Source organism: Mesocricetus auratus, unplaced genomic scaffold, assembly GCF_017639785.1.
Source record: "Mesocricetus auratus isolate SY011 unplaced genomic scaffold, BCM_Maur_2.0 Super-Scaffold_100020, whole genome shotgun sequence".
In the NCBI taxonomy this organism is placed as follows: Eukaryota; Metazoa; Chordata; class Mammalia; order Rodentia; family Cricetidae; genus Mesocricetus; species Mesocricetus auratus.
The window spans coordinates 27,633,180-27,648,181 of record NW_024429201.1 but is presented as its reverse complement, the minus strand read 5'-3'; the positions used below and the strand labels follow the sequence as shown (position 1 = coordinate 27,648,181).

Here is a 15,002-nt window from a genome sequence, read left to right as displayed (position 1 = left end):
GGGGCAGGGGCAGGGGCAGGGGCAGCACAAAGAACTACTGCAGCAGCAACTCCAAGGTCTTCACTGTGTGATTTCAGCAACAAGATGGTGTCTACACCAGCTACCTTATTCTTTCCCTGTGAGAGCTAGTAACATCCTAACAATCCAATCAAGGCTAGGAAATGCCCCTGAAGGTTCTAATGTACCCATCCAAAGATGACTCATTGTGTGCTGCACAATCCTCAGTTCCTTTCTGAGTAAGAAAGTTATTTTTGCAAGGGTCTGAGTTTGTTAGGTGCATTTCAAATCCTGAGCGATTCTGTTTTCTTCGTTGTTGTGTGTAACTTTGATAATGTTCAACAGTACATGCTGATTTAGAGTAGACCTGTGGGCACATATTAATATGAAGTGAAGCAAGGCTTTGTAAGCAGATATGTGAGACTCATTCTACTCCTCAACTAATTGCTATCTAGTAACACATCTCTCTCTGTCTCTGTCTCTCTGTCTCTCTGTCTATCTCTCTCTCTCTCTCTCTCTCTCTCTCTCTCTCTCTCTCTCTCTCTCCTTCCCTCCCTCCCTCCCTCTCTCTCTTCGCATGCACAAACATTTCTTAAGAACCAATCTTGACGTGTAGTAGCAATTGATTGGACATGTCAAATCAGGGTTTCTTGCTGCATCCATGTGCACTTATTTATTTGGGCTGAAGAATTTCTCCTTTGAAATTAAATTAATAGAAGGAATGAAGCAAGTGGGTTTGGCTCCTTTCAACTTCTCATTAAAACAGGAGCAACAATGAACAATCAGAAAGAACAAAAGAAGAGATGGCAAACTTTATCAATATGAAATAAGGTTGCCTGTGGAGATAGGGAAGTGGGCACCACTCTCGGATCTCTGTCTCCTTCACTAATTTCCCACTCACAGTCAGCTGGCTGGGGAGACACCACAGTGGGCAAGTCACATTCGGAGTATTTATACAATAGTTTTCACTAAACACCTGTAAACACTATCAGTTAAGCACACAGAATTAAATAACCAGAGAGAAATCATTGAACTAAATATTCTAGATAACAATTAACACAATAACAAAAAAGAGATTTTTCCCCCTGTTTATTTAATTTCAGCCATGAGCATCAAGATCTGTTGCAGTAAAATTTTAACCAAAATTTTTCTCTTTGGTCTGTAACTGGGTTATTTCACATTTCAAATTTCTTTTGTTTATCAACATAATAAAAGGATTGTAACTGGTTTTGGGTTGTACCTTAAATGTCCCCATAGGGCCGGGTATTAAAGGCTTGGCTGTCACCCATGTAATTATTTGGAGGTAGAAACTTTAAAAGAGGTATATTTTCAGGCATGTTTGCTGGTGATACAACTTAATACAACTTTTTGCTGAGAACATTTTGCCAGTATATCTTAAGTTTGAAAACATACCTACTCTTTGATACAGTGGTTTCACTGTTGGAAATCTGTACCACAGGAAAACCAGAGTACAAGAACATAGGAGCTAGGATATTCATTACAGCTTAATTTAGTAGAAGACTATCACATAATCAACCAAAAATATTTATCAATAAAGAAATGTGTTTTTTTTAACAATGCCAGCTATGACATAGTTCTGCAATGGCATATAATGAAGTCATTAAGTTTACAATGACATAGTAGAAGACAGCAAAAATCTGAATATGAAAATATCTAGGACCATATTATATATAGCATGGTTTAGTGGAGAGGAGGTAGAGGGTTGAGAAGAGGTACATATGTGTGTGTGCCAAAAAATCTGGAAAATGGAAAACTTGCTTGTTTAAGATGGTTACAAATTTGAAGTAGACAAGAGCTGAATGTCAGAACTCTCACTGTTTATGTATTTGTACAGTGTAATGCTTTTTAATTTTTTAAATGACTACATGTATTAGTCAACTTTCCTACAAGACAAAATAGCTGAGGAAAATCAACCTACAAAGAGGAAGAAGTTATTTGACTCCTAGTTTCAGTCTATAGTTGTGTGGCTCTGCTGCCTTTGGACTTGTGGTAGGCAGAGTGTCATGGTAGAGCCTTTCATGCGCCCCCCTTTACATATATAACGCTGAGTACTGGTTTATTTTGTCTACTTGATGAGTTTTTAAATTTCAGTTTTTGTTTTAATTTCTGCTTTCTTGTGTCTTACTGAAGGCAAATGGCTACTTGTATGTGGTTGGTAATGTGTATTCTTCTGTGAAGTGTTTGCTATTTAGTTTGCATTTTCTTGTGGAATTACATCATCTCTTTGCATATTAGAAATAATAACTTATCAGAAATACATATATTTGTCTACACCCTAGAAAAATTAACTTACAAAAGAGTATGTGTGACACATATATACATGTAAGTATGCTTTTTACTCAGTTTTCTTGCAAACAATTTATTGAACTTTTATTACAATTTTTAAAAATATTTATATAGTCAAACCTGCACATTTTCTGCTTGCAGCTTCTGAGTACCATGCATTCAATAGAAAGTCTCTTGCATAACCCAGCTTATCTCCAATAATCACAAATATATTAATCGTTTATAAAGACAAAAGTTGTTAAATTAACATTAGATCATTAATCTATCTAAATTTTATTTTGCCTATATTCCCAGATGCTTTTGAGAAAGAGACTGGAAATACAGCCCAGGCTAGACTCAAACTAAAGATTTCATTGTCTCAGCTCCCTAAGAGGGAAGATGACAAGCATGTGCCACTGTGACCAGCTTCCCAAATGCTCTTCAGTGCATCTTTTTCTCTTGGATTTGACATATTTCTATTTCTATGACTATAATGGTGAGGGTATGTATATGTTTATAATCTTGAGTTACTTTTCATCACTGGTGTGTGTGTAGATACATGGTGCATGGGGTCACACACACTTGGATTTGACATATTTCTATTCCTATGGCTATAATGGTGAGGGTATGTATATGTTTATAATCTTGAGTTACCTTTCATCACTGGTGTGTGTGTATATACATGGTGCATGGGGTCATACGCACTTGAGCACAAGTGAAGGACAAGTGTCTTCCTGCAGTGTTATCTACTCTATTGCCTTGAGACAGGGTCTCTTACTAAACCTGAGTTCTCAGCGAATTCTGGGGTGTGCCTATTTCTCCCCCAAATGCTGAGGTCATAGGTAGCCACATGCCTGTCATTCCGGGTGCATTATGGTGTCTATATTCATACTCTTACACTTATGAGTAAGTGTTTGTGCCCGCTCAGTCATCCCCCTGCCTCCGTCACTTTGGAATTCTTCAGACACACACTAAATCTAAAGAAACGGGTCTTTTCCCCCACAAGACAGGGTTTCTCTGTAGTTTTAGAGCCTGTCCTGGAACTTGCTCTGTAGACCAGGCTGGCCTCGAATTCAGATACTCGCCTGCCTCTGTCTCCTGATTGCTGGGATTAATGGTACGTGGGTCTTTAATTTCTTTAGAAAATTGTAAAAACAAATTATATGAGAAACAGTCTTACCAGAGAAGATAAGAGTTTTGAAAGGATGTCCTTCAGCCTCACTGAAGTCAAATCAGAAATGTGTTGGGGTATACACAAGACATTTATAATTATGGTTCTCCACAACAGTTATGAAGCTCAAGAAATAAGGGAAAAGGGACAAACAGGCTTTGAGGAGAGCCCATTAAAAGTCTCAAGCCAATCACTGTTCTCACTGGCAGCTACACTGTGATCACAGAAACACATAAGAACATACACCCCCACCACACACACACACACACGTTCAAGTAAAACTGAGCATTCGAGTAATCTTGGTCTATTGTGTCACAGTTCACCATAGTTTTACAAGAAATTACTATGGGAGAAATTGAGGAAATGCATATGCAATCTTTCTGATGACTTCTTAACTACTGCTTCCAGGACTCATAGGTGCTAGCTACACAGATGGCAGAGGATTGATGCAAACAAATTAAGGATTTGTTTAAAATAATTAGAGTAATTATTAGAGTAATAATTAGTAGGTCGAAGTGCAGAGGAGCACGATGGGTCACAAAGCAGTGTGTTTAGGGATTGCTTGATGGTCCTAGTGTATTCATTTAGCTGCTCTGTCAACTCCTGTGAACACACATGTCCTCCAAATAAAAAGAGGGGGACATTTTCTGACACCATGTTACAGTGAACAGAATCAGAATGAACAGGAACCCAAATCTAGCCCAACCCTCTCAGTTCATATGTACAAACAAGGCTCAGACATGCAGCTGGCTTCCAGGGAGTCGGAGGCACAGGCTGCCACTGCAGCCACTACATTTTGTACTGTTACATAGACAGCATTTATCCTCTGAATTGAAACTTTCCCTTCTGGAAGAAGGAGGGAGACTCATAAGAATCAAAGAGATAGGGGGCTCGGGAACCTCACCAGAGTCGCTCCACTCACAGAGCGTCTCCAAGGTTCTATAAGCAGCAGACTGGAGAAGAGGGCCTCCTGGGTGAGCTCTCTGCACGCAGGCTAGGAAGCTCCACGGATGAGGCATCTCTAGGAAGCCAGGGCAGAACAGCTATTCAGTGGCTCAATCGCCTTTGTGTCACCCACGCTCCTGAAAGCAACCCCAAACACAGGCTGGTTCACCACGATGGGTTTGTGGGGAATCGTTGCTTGGCTCTTCTGCGTTGCTCTCTACGGGCTGAATAGATGTCTGTTTGCTTCGGCTCAGGAGAAGTCACTTAACAGCCGTATTACTCCACTGAATTTTGGCTGATACTCAAAACATAATAACATTTTTAGTTTAATGTTTTGTGTTTTTCATTATGGAGTGTTTTAAATATCTGGATTTACTTAATTTGATATTAAGAGTTATTAGGAAAAGAACTAACAATGCATTTATTTTCCTTGAAATGTTACAAATTTATTAAATGAGAGGAAACCTATGTTCAGAAAATTATATTCACTCATGGAGCTAAAAGATTAAGTAGTTCACATTAATTATAGAAAACTTGATTTTATTGAATTCAATTAACAATAAGTTGACAGTGATCTCTCATTTAGTAAATCTGATATGAATTAAGCTTAACAACTAAATCCCATTAAGTAGGGATCATGCTGAAGACACTTCATAGATATTTTATTGAAAGCAAATCCAAATAGAATGTTGAGCTTTGGAAATGAGATCTGTATCTGGGTTTATCCTCCAGGGAGAAGTAATTAAAGGGAGAAAAGGTAAACTCCTATCACTAGTAATCTCCCCCTCCTCCGAGCAGGCATCAGGACAAGCTCTGTGCAGTATCCTGAAGGAAAAAAGGGTCAGCCTGTTTATCTTCTGCCAGGTCTTGGATTCAAACCTAATGCCAACGGCTCAAAAAACACAGCCATGAGTCAAGGAGGGGCAGTGGGCCCGTGGTGGTTCCAAGGCTGCCACGTGCTGTGTTCATGAGTAGTCATATAGAGCATCTAATCACAACAGTAAGATATGCTATGTAATAAACTATTTGCTAAGATTCCTGAACCAACAGCCATGTAGTATTTTCAGAAGTAAAGACTGATGGAGCTTTTTGACAGGCCTAATGAAAAGACCTGTCATTTAAAAATGTTATGATAATGTTTGATCTTAGTTATAAAAATAATCTTTGGAACTGGAAGAAACCAGCTCTTATTTTTTACAAGGCTCATCATTTTACTGCGGGTGGTCTTTTCGATATCTTAATTACTGCAGTGACTTTTTTCATGACCTCTGAGGCTTCTGAGCTAGTGACTATCATAAGAAGCTTTGCAAATGATGTCATCTTCTTAGAAATGCACATGTTGTATCTGGCACATGGGGGGGGGGCAATGTTCCATGCAAGCCAGGCAGCAATGAAATCGCAGTGGTCATGGATGGTCCACAGGGGGCGCCTTAGCTAGGCTCCTCTTTACCAAGATTATCACCACAACTACCAATGGAAGAAGGGAAAGGGAGCTGTGATGCTTTGCTCACTTTTATATTAGCATCGTCATGACTAATCTTCCTCTCAGAACCACTGAGAGGAAGATTCTCTCTCCAGTGCAAGATTAAGTCCTTCTCTGCAGTGTGCGCTGAAGAGGGAGATGAGAGGGAGGGGCCCAGACCTGGCACAGCACACCTGGCAGTTTTCTGGATGTTTATAGCTACCCTAATTGTGTGGTTCTTGGTTCCTGTTTCCTTAAAGACCACACAGGAGATAGCAACCCTGTTAATGCCTGGAGCTAGGAAGCTAGCAGAAAGGCTGAGCGCAGGGTACAACCGTGGAAGGAAGAGGCTGACTACAGAGTCTACTCCAGAGAGTTCATCTCCCGGAGCAAGAAGAAATGCTGCTTCACAGAACCTTGCATGTTACAGGCAATTACCCCTTCCATCATAACAACAGTATACTCTCCTAGAAACAAGATCAGAAACAAAGGAGCACTCACGCAGACATTCAAGGGCAGACTCTTTCCTTTTATGATGTCTACACAGCTAAGTGCAAGAGAAAGAATGAACAATTTGAAAATCTGAACTCGTTATATAAATAATGACAAACTAAAGGGAGATGCAAGATTTTCAGGTATTTTACATTCCCAAAATGAGGTAGATGCATTTCTTTTCAGTTGCCTTTTATATGCCACGTAAGAAAGCAGCAATGGTAGGATGTAAATGACATAATAATGTGCATTATGTCATTTGTTCCTTTGCTCTAGGAAGACTGTCCACAGTCATCCAGCAACTAAGAAACCAAGCCAAGACAAAAATCTAAGGCTTTAGGCTCCACGCCAAGGCTTCCTCCACTCTGCAAAGACCTCATATGCTTGGGGAGGCGGGATGTTAAACAGATGTCGTTCTGGGCTCTGCTCTCAAACTTCCCATTCAGTAGTTCTAGGCTAAGATTGAAGATGTCACCATTAGTGATGTTCCTGATGATGCTAATGGAGGCGGTAATGGGCGACTCCAGAAAGCCTTGCCTTGCATATGCAGAGGACTTCTCTGGGATTCTACCTCTCGGTGCTATAGGGCTAGAAAGCTAACAAAGGCCAGTCACCAAGACTCCAAAGTATGCCTTCACTGACAGCTGCAGGCACTCCTGCCTCATCTGCTCCCCTCCGAGAGGAAGCCTCATTTAAGACCTCAAGTGACTCAAATCCTCGGCTATGGCTTTGCCAGTTCACTGACCCTATCCTTTACCTGATCCAATTCAAAGTCACCGTGATTCCCCCTTTTCTCACTTATTTATATTTCATAATGGCCATCAGTGGCTTACTGTGCTATTTTTCAGTCAATTATTACAACATTAGATCTGTGGCTGATAACCCTTGTTGTTTAAACAAGAGTCACTAATAGTGGAACTAAGAATAACAAAGAGGAATACATTGTATACCATGCATATACCTACTAGTCGAGATACTGCCTTATGAGGCTGACTGTGTTTTATTCAAACTCCAGGAAATGTTTTATTGTTACCTTGTGACACAGTCAATCTATTTCCATTACCCTTGCCTCTAAGGAAAAGTAAGAACCAAGAGTTACTGTTTATTATATAATGTCTCATAAAATATGAACCTTATAATCTTCAAATTGCCCTTCCTTATATTAAGCAATCCTTTCACTTTGTCTTAGCTCTAGTTTCACAGACCTGCAACCTTTTTCTTAAAGGGTCAGAAAATAAGCAGTTTCAGGCTTTTAGGCCATAGTAAGGCAACTGTAACTATATCATTAATCCATAAGTGATGGTCAAAGGGGCTGGAGAAAAGGCACAGTCTTTAAGAGGACATAAATTCAGTTCCCAGTAGCCACATATGCTCACAACCATCTGCTACTCTAGCTCCCAGAAACCTACTGCCCTCTTTTGGACTCCATGGGCACCTGCATTTACAGGTGCATGTACTAGCACAAGTTTGAACGCGCACGCACGCGCGCACATACACACACACACCACTAAAAACAGACCTTTGAAAATGGACACAACTACATGACAGTAATACTCTATAAACAAAATAAGCAGTGTTCCATAGACATTCACTTGCCTACCCCTAAAAATCCACCCAAAGATCTTTACTTAATTTTATTGTGTTTTTATAACTAATTAAAGGCCTGAGCGTATACTTGATGAACTCCTTTTGCCCTTCCATTTTGTCCACCCTAGGACATTACCCTAAATTTCCCAAGGGGAAAAGAAATGTTAAACCTTAAAAGAGTGATGATAATTAAATCCAATAGGCTAAAGTTTGACTGGGGCTCTTTTCTAAAGAAATATACCATTCCTTTAACTTAAGCAAGTAGGATTTCAGACGTCATGATGAATAAACTGCAGTTTTTTTCATATATGAATAAAATTCTACACTCAAAGCCGGGCGTTGGTGGCGCACGCCTCTAATCCCAGCACTCGGGAGGCAGAGGCAGGCAGATCTCTGTGAGTTCGAGGCCAGGCTGGACAGACAGCCTCTAAAACAGAGAAACCCTGTCTCATAAAAAACCAAAAAAAAAAAAATTCTACACTCAAATTAAAAAATGAGCATGAAGACACCTGCAAGAGTAAAGATTATCAGGCTGTGACAAAGCGAAAGGCAGGCACTGTGGTAATTCCATGAATCCTGAAGCAGAAACCCTCTCACTAGCCACAAGCAACACCACCCATGTTATCAGGAACATTCCTAAAGAGCCTTCAGAAAAGTTAATCATTCAGTTCCTGCTGGTTGAATGAGGAGGGCAAAATTTCAGGTTCTCCGCTTGTTAACATTAAAAACTCTTTACTCTCACAGTCCCTGTGTTGGTTTGAATAAGAATGGTCCCAATAGGTTCATATATTTAAATGCTTAGAGAGTGGCACTATTTGAAAGGATCAGTGGCCTTGTTGGAGGAAGTTTCAAAAGCCCAAGCCAGGCCCATGGCTCTGTCTTTCTGTTGCCTACAGATCTGGAGATCCAGATGCAGAATTCTCAGCTCCTCCCTAAGGCTTTAGAGTCCACACCAAGGCTCCAGCATCATGTCTGCTTTTATGCTGCCATGCTTCCTACCATAATGATAATGAACTGAACCTCTGAACTGCAAGCCAGCCCCAATTAAATGTTTTTCTTTATAAGAGTTGTGGTGGTCATGGGGTCTCTTCACAGCAACAGAACACTAAGATAGTCCCCTTATTTAATGTACATTCAATAGGGTAGTTTAGAAACTGCCTGGCACATAGAAAGTTAACTATTAACCCATTCATTCATCAATAAATGTTAAATCCAGGGTCACAAAACATTCTCTTAAAGGGCTGGTAATAAAGACTTCAGGTTTGTGCACTCTATCAGAATGCCCAAAACATGAAAGCAGCCTAGAAATATGCAAATTATCAAGTGTAGCTTTGTTCCAACAAACATTATTTATAGACACAAAAATTTAAGTTTCACATAATTTTAATATGTCAAGAAATACTGTTTTGATTTTTAAACCATGTTTTTATAGCTTGTAGGCTATATAGAAATAGGCAGCATGAGACTGTGTCACCAAGAAATAGCAAAGAAACTTTACCCATGATAACACAAAAATATAACTGCCTAAACAAGTCCCAGTTGATCACAAAATAGGTAGACATGCTAACTTGGAAGGGGGAAATCTCAGGGGACCCACCTCTTAAACAAAGGAGCACAGGCAGCTTATGCCAGCTGGGAAGGAAAGCTTCCCTAGTGATGAGCCCCTAATTAGTTATCTAATACAAGTGGTCAGCCCTGATATCATATACTTTCAAGCTAAGCTAAATAGACTCAGGCGGTTCTATTTGTATATTTATGCATAAATGCATTTGTAACAATGATAAGAAAAGGAAAAGAGGCCATGAATTTAAGATGGTGTGAGAGGGGGTAATGGGAAGGGCTGGAGGGAAAAGAGGGAAGAGGGAAATGAAGTAATTATATGTTAACTACAAAATTTTTTTTAAATAGGCAGCAGAAGAATGTTTGTCACACCCTAGCATCTGGAAATCAGAAAGGAGAGGAACAATATTTCACCCTGAAGTGAAGACATACAAATAATGATTAAACAATCACACAAATACTGTAAAATGATAATTGCAACATATGTGACTTAGATAAAATGTTCATTGTCTTGGAGTATATGTAATTTAACCTCTTCTATAAATTTGGTTTGTAAGATTATCATATTTTCTCCAAGTCTTCCATGTATAAACTGAGCTTTCTATAGCAGCAAGCCTCTGCATATTTTAACTGCTTTGCTCCAGGGATCATGTTTATTTCAGTGATCTTATGACCTGTCCGGGCAGATTTTTAGCAACTCTTCTTGTGAAAAGGCACCAAACTGCTATCACTGAGAATCCCTCCCCATCTTCTGGAAGCATGCAAACTTCTTCTTAACTCTTGCTGCAGCCCACTGCAGCCTTTGGCTACACTCTGCTTTGCTCCTATGTCTTTGTGTCAGCAGCAGTAGTTTCTTTCTCATCTTCACACAAACTTACGTATACCTGGGTATAAGTGTGCAAACAGGCACCCCCAGGCCACTGCAGGGTGGCAATGGGACATGGCACACATGCAAACAGGTGTGCCTAGGCTGCCAAGTGAAAGCCTGGGACATAGATATGAGAGTAGGCATCGCCCTGGCTACCAGCTGGATGCCCTAGGACATGAAAAGCATACCAGCAAACCTACATAGTATGTCAGGTGGTGGTGCTAGCATGTTCTGGGTGTTAGCCCAGTGACTGGCTAGTCAGTGACTGGCTCACACCACCTCTAGTGCGATACACATATTAGTGGTAAATTTAACTCCATGTTTAAAATAACTAAATTTCAAACTTGGGCAGGCAAATTTTGAAAACTCTGCTCAGACTTTATTTTCATATTATACCTTGTGTTGCTTATTTATATTTATTATATTATACCTTGTGTTTCTTTGCAGGAATCCTTTGAAGTCCCGAGCCTGCAAAATAACAACTGCACTACGGAACAAGGCTGAACAAGGGGCTATCCTGTTAAGTCCAGCGGACAGGAACTCTGCACTGATCTATAAACAGAGATGATCTATATTTAAACATCAGTAATATAAACAGAAGAGTAGTTATTGTGCTACTCCCCACATCTCAGTGGACTGTTGTGCAAGCATGCTGGTACCCAGACTACTGTTTAGCAAAGCTACGGGCAAAATTAACCTTTGGCCTTCTCTCCTTGATTCTCATGGCCTTGCTCCCCTCATTCAGTCTTCTCATTTGATCTCCACAGTAAAGAGCCTGACAAAGTTGCCCACAGTAAATGGCATAGTTTGGATATATTAATCCCACCAAGAATCTTTGAGAAATCTTTAAGAGAAAGTTTCTTCACGAATCACCAGCCACATAGTCTGTAGCACAGCCTGGTCTGTGAGGAGGTGGCTTTCCTGGAACCCCTTGGACTCTGCCCTGTGGGCATCTGCCCACTACACTGAGGAGAGGCAAGTTCTGGCAGTGTCTGCAAAGGTTGTATGGACATCACAAGTGCCTCGTAACCTCTCTCAGGTGACAGAACTTGTAGACTGAGTTTCTGTTCCGCCTGATCCCACAGCCATTTAGCCCCAAATAAACACACTGACACTTATGCTTATATAAATTATAAACTGGCCAATGGCTCAGGTTTCTTATTGGTTAGCTCTCTCTTAATTATTAACCCATCCATTTCCACTAATCTAAGTATTTCCACATGGTCTTATCTTACCAGAGAATGCTCCAGCATGTTATTCCTTCAGCAGCTACATGGTGTCTCCTCAAGGCTTCTGTCTGTGATCTCCTTAGTCTGGTAGCCCCACCTATATTACCTGCCTGGATACTGGGCAATCAGTGGCTTATTCATCAACCAATAAGAGAAACATATACAGAAGGACATCCCCATTAAGAACTTACTCCTGGAAGGAGCGGTTTGTCTTCCAAGTGCCAGACTCCATGTGTCTCCGTTACCAAGTCAGGGCACTACGACTTCTCTACTTAAATTGCTACTGATAAATCAACATTCACTAGAAGTTTCCAAAGAAGAAAATAAAAGAAATATAAGTTGGCAATACCGAATCAGTGTCCTTTTCTGGTTCCTTACAATGATAACTTATTATCTGCATAGTAAGAAAAATGCTAACTTTATTAAAATGTTATCAGATGAGGCTTTTAGACTAACTTCTAGCACTCTAAAATATTACATGAGTGATTTCATTTATCAGTTCTTACGTCTTTGGGATCATTTATATACACAGTTGCCATATTTGGAGAAAAACCCAAATCCAGAAGTGACTTGTTTTCTAAATGAATTGGGAGTTGTCATTAGGAAGCATCTGCCACTCTACTGCATTCGTGTAAAAGCATTCTCTGCCTCTATACTGGACAACTGAGCAGATGTGTTAAAACACAATACCCACAGCAATGCATGTCATAAAAGATAAGGCACAACAACACAATTAATTATTTCAGTTTCTCTACAAATTAATTTCATTTTAATAGATGTAACTCATCTTTACACTCAACATGTCCAAAGTCTGCAAATGCAAAAAAAAATTTAAAAAGCCTCCAGACTAAATGCCCACCTTCCCATGTACATCTGTAGGGAATTTGTAGATCGATTTCTATGTGCAATAAAGGTCAAACCAAGAGAAGTTTCTTTTACTTTGAATGTGAGGCTGATAGCTTAAATCATTACCAGCTTTAAAAAAAAAAGAAAAGAAAAAGAACCCTTAGTCAAGATGTTAAACTGACAGTAGCCTTGAGCATGGGAAGCAGGAGTAGACCCTAGGCAGTAGCAACAGTAACTGTGTCTATAAACACTCATAGCCATAGTGGGAAGCCAGGAATGGGCCCTTGTTACTTTAACAGGAGAAAGGTTAAAACATGAAAAAGTGGTTAACAACCACACAAAAGTTTGAAACAAAAAGCCTTAAATTGAAGCTCCATGTTGTGTGTGTGGGGGTGTGGGAGGGTATCCATGTCTTAGCATTGGTTACTCCAAGAAACAGACCCTGAGACAAGGATTTGAATGGCAGTAATCTATTTGAAAGTGACTTCAGGAACGCCGGTAAGAGAGCAGGGAAAGAAAACCATGAAACAGGAAGGAAATGAAGTCTGCACGAAGTGTATGAATTACGTGTTGAGCAAATGAGGCTCATTCCTATGGGGCCCTCTGAGAGACACAAGAGTTTCCTGCCTGAGCTGCCTACATCTCACTACTTCCCCGGGTGGTGAGTAACTTTGGGGTGTTATTTCCTCGAATCATAGGACTATCTCACCCTGGAGCAGAGTTTGCTCTAGCTGTGCTAGAGCCTTGTTGGGTGAAGTCTCATGCATATGCCTCTGACTGGTATACACGGGAACATGAAGATCCGAATGGGTCTGGAAACCACCACCACCAAACAGTGTAACAGTCAGACAATAGTTCCCAATCCCTTATCCAAAACTGGGACATCTAAAGTGATCTGAAAATTGTAGGAAATAACCAGCAACTAAGTTCGACTAAAACTGACTTGGTGGCAAATTATTCTCTGAGGCTTTCTATATTATATAGTCTACTTTGTATGGATAGAATTTCACTAAAGAAATATTAATGTTTGAGCATGGGGTGCAGCCAAGACACTGCTAGGGATGCGATGTAACACAGAGTTTACCTTTATTATATAAAATTATATAATTCTGTAAACCAAATAATAAATAATTATTTTGTATTGCCTATTTAAGATTCTCCCAATTCTATGAAGAGTAGACATGTATTTTTTGATGTCTTCTCTCTGCTGAACTTGTCTTGAAAATAAATATTGTAGGAAGAATTATACTACCTCCCTACAGCAGCGGCCACTTTAAGAAATCCAGGTGACGAAGAAAATGAGCTGACAGGGATAAATGTAAAACTGAACTATGGGAGCGTTTCCTCTGCTGAGATGACTGGAGCCCTCTCCTCATCCCAGCCTATTACTGTGAACAACATTAACACCCTTACATAAGGTACTAGACATCTACACTTTCAAACTCCCTCAGGAGAGCATGAGTACCAATAAATATCTTATACATTAAAACTTGATCTCATTTAATTTCCACATTAGCCTCTCCAGCTCAGAGGCTTCAGAAACTCAAACCAATCATCTAGATTATTAGTTGTGAACATCTGCTCATTCAATAAATACTTGATTATATAGTATATGCCTAAGATGATATAATGATTAGATTTTTTAATGGAGAAGAAACCATTAGTATCACAATATTAAACTAGTTAATATCACAACTGTTCAATTCAGTATGGTGCCAGAATTATGACTATAATCTATAGATACTGTGATAACAGTTATATGAACTTTGTACATGTTCAGAAAATCACAGATAAAGACCTCAGTCTTAACTTAAAAGGATACATGATGTCTCAGTTTAAAAGATGACACTAAGCCTAAACAATAAATGATTCTAATTGGTAGAAATGAGGCATAGGCTAATCTGTGCAGATGTAATGGAAAGAGACAGAATATGCAAGATGCTGAAGCCACGAACAACTTAGCACATTACCCCATTTTTCTGAAACTTAGTAGTGTATATAAGAAATCTGAAATAGGACAAAATTACCACCTGGATAACAAAAACATAGAAAAACTACAAGAAAACTATAAATCACTATTCTTTGCGAATATAGACAAAATCCTTAATAAAATTCCATTAAACTAAATATGACAATATATTATAAGATTGAAACACGACCACATGAAAATCATCACAAGAATACAAAGTTATTTTAACACTCAAAAGTTAATTAATTTACCAGAGTAACCAAATAAAAGATAAAATCCACAGAGATTTCCTATAGATGTAGAAAAAGCATTTGAAAAAATGAATTTGTGATTCAAACCTTCCATCAACCTGGGAACAGAACAGATATTCTTCCCCTAAGTAAATTGCACATTAAAAGTTCCACTAGGAGTGTTCCCCTCTCTCCACATCCTCTCCAGCATAAACTGTCCTTGGTGTTTTTTATTTTAGCCACTCTGATAGGAGTAAGATGGTATCTCAGAGTTGTTTTGATTTGCATTTCCCTGATGGCTAAGGATGTTGAGCATTTTCTTAAGTGCCTCTCAGTCATTTTAGACTCCTCTATTGAGAA

At 39.5% G+C, this 15,002-nt stretch overlaps 1 protein-coding gene across 6 annotated transcripts in view; it reads right to left on the bottom strand.

Moving 5' to 3' along the window:
* The window catches only part of Atg10 (autophagy related 10), a 285,271-nt gene that overhangs the window by 115,362 nt on the left and 154,907 nt on the right, over positions 1-15,002 (bottom strand). The gene's annotated exons all lie outside the window — the stretch shown is intronic.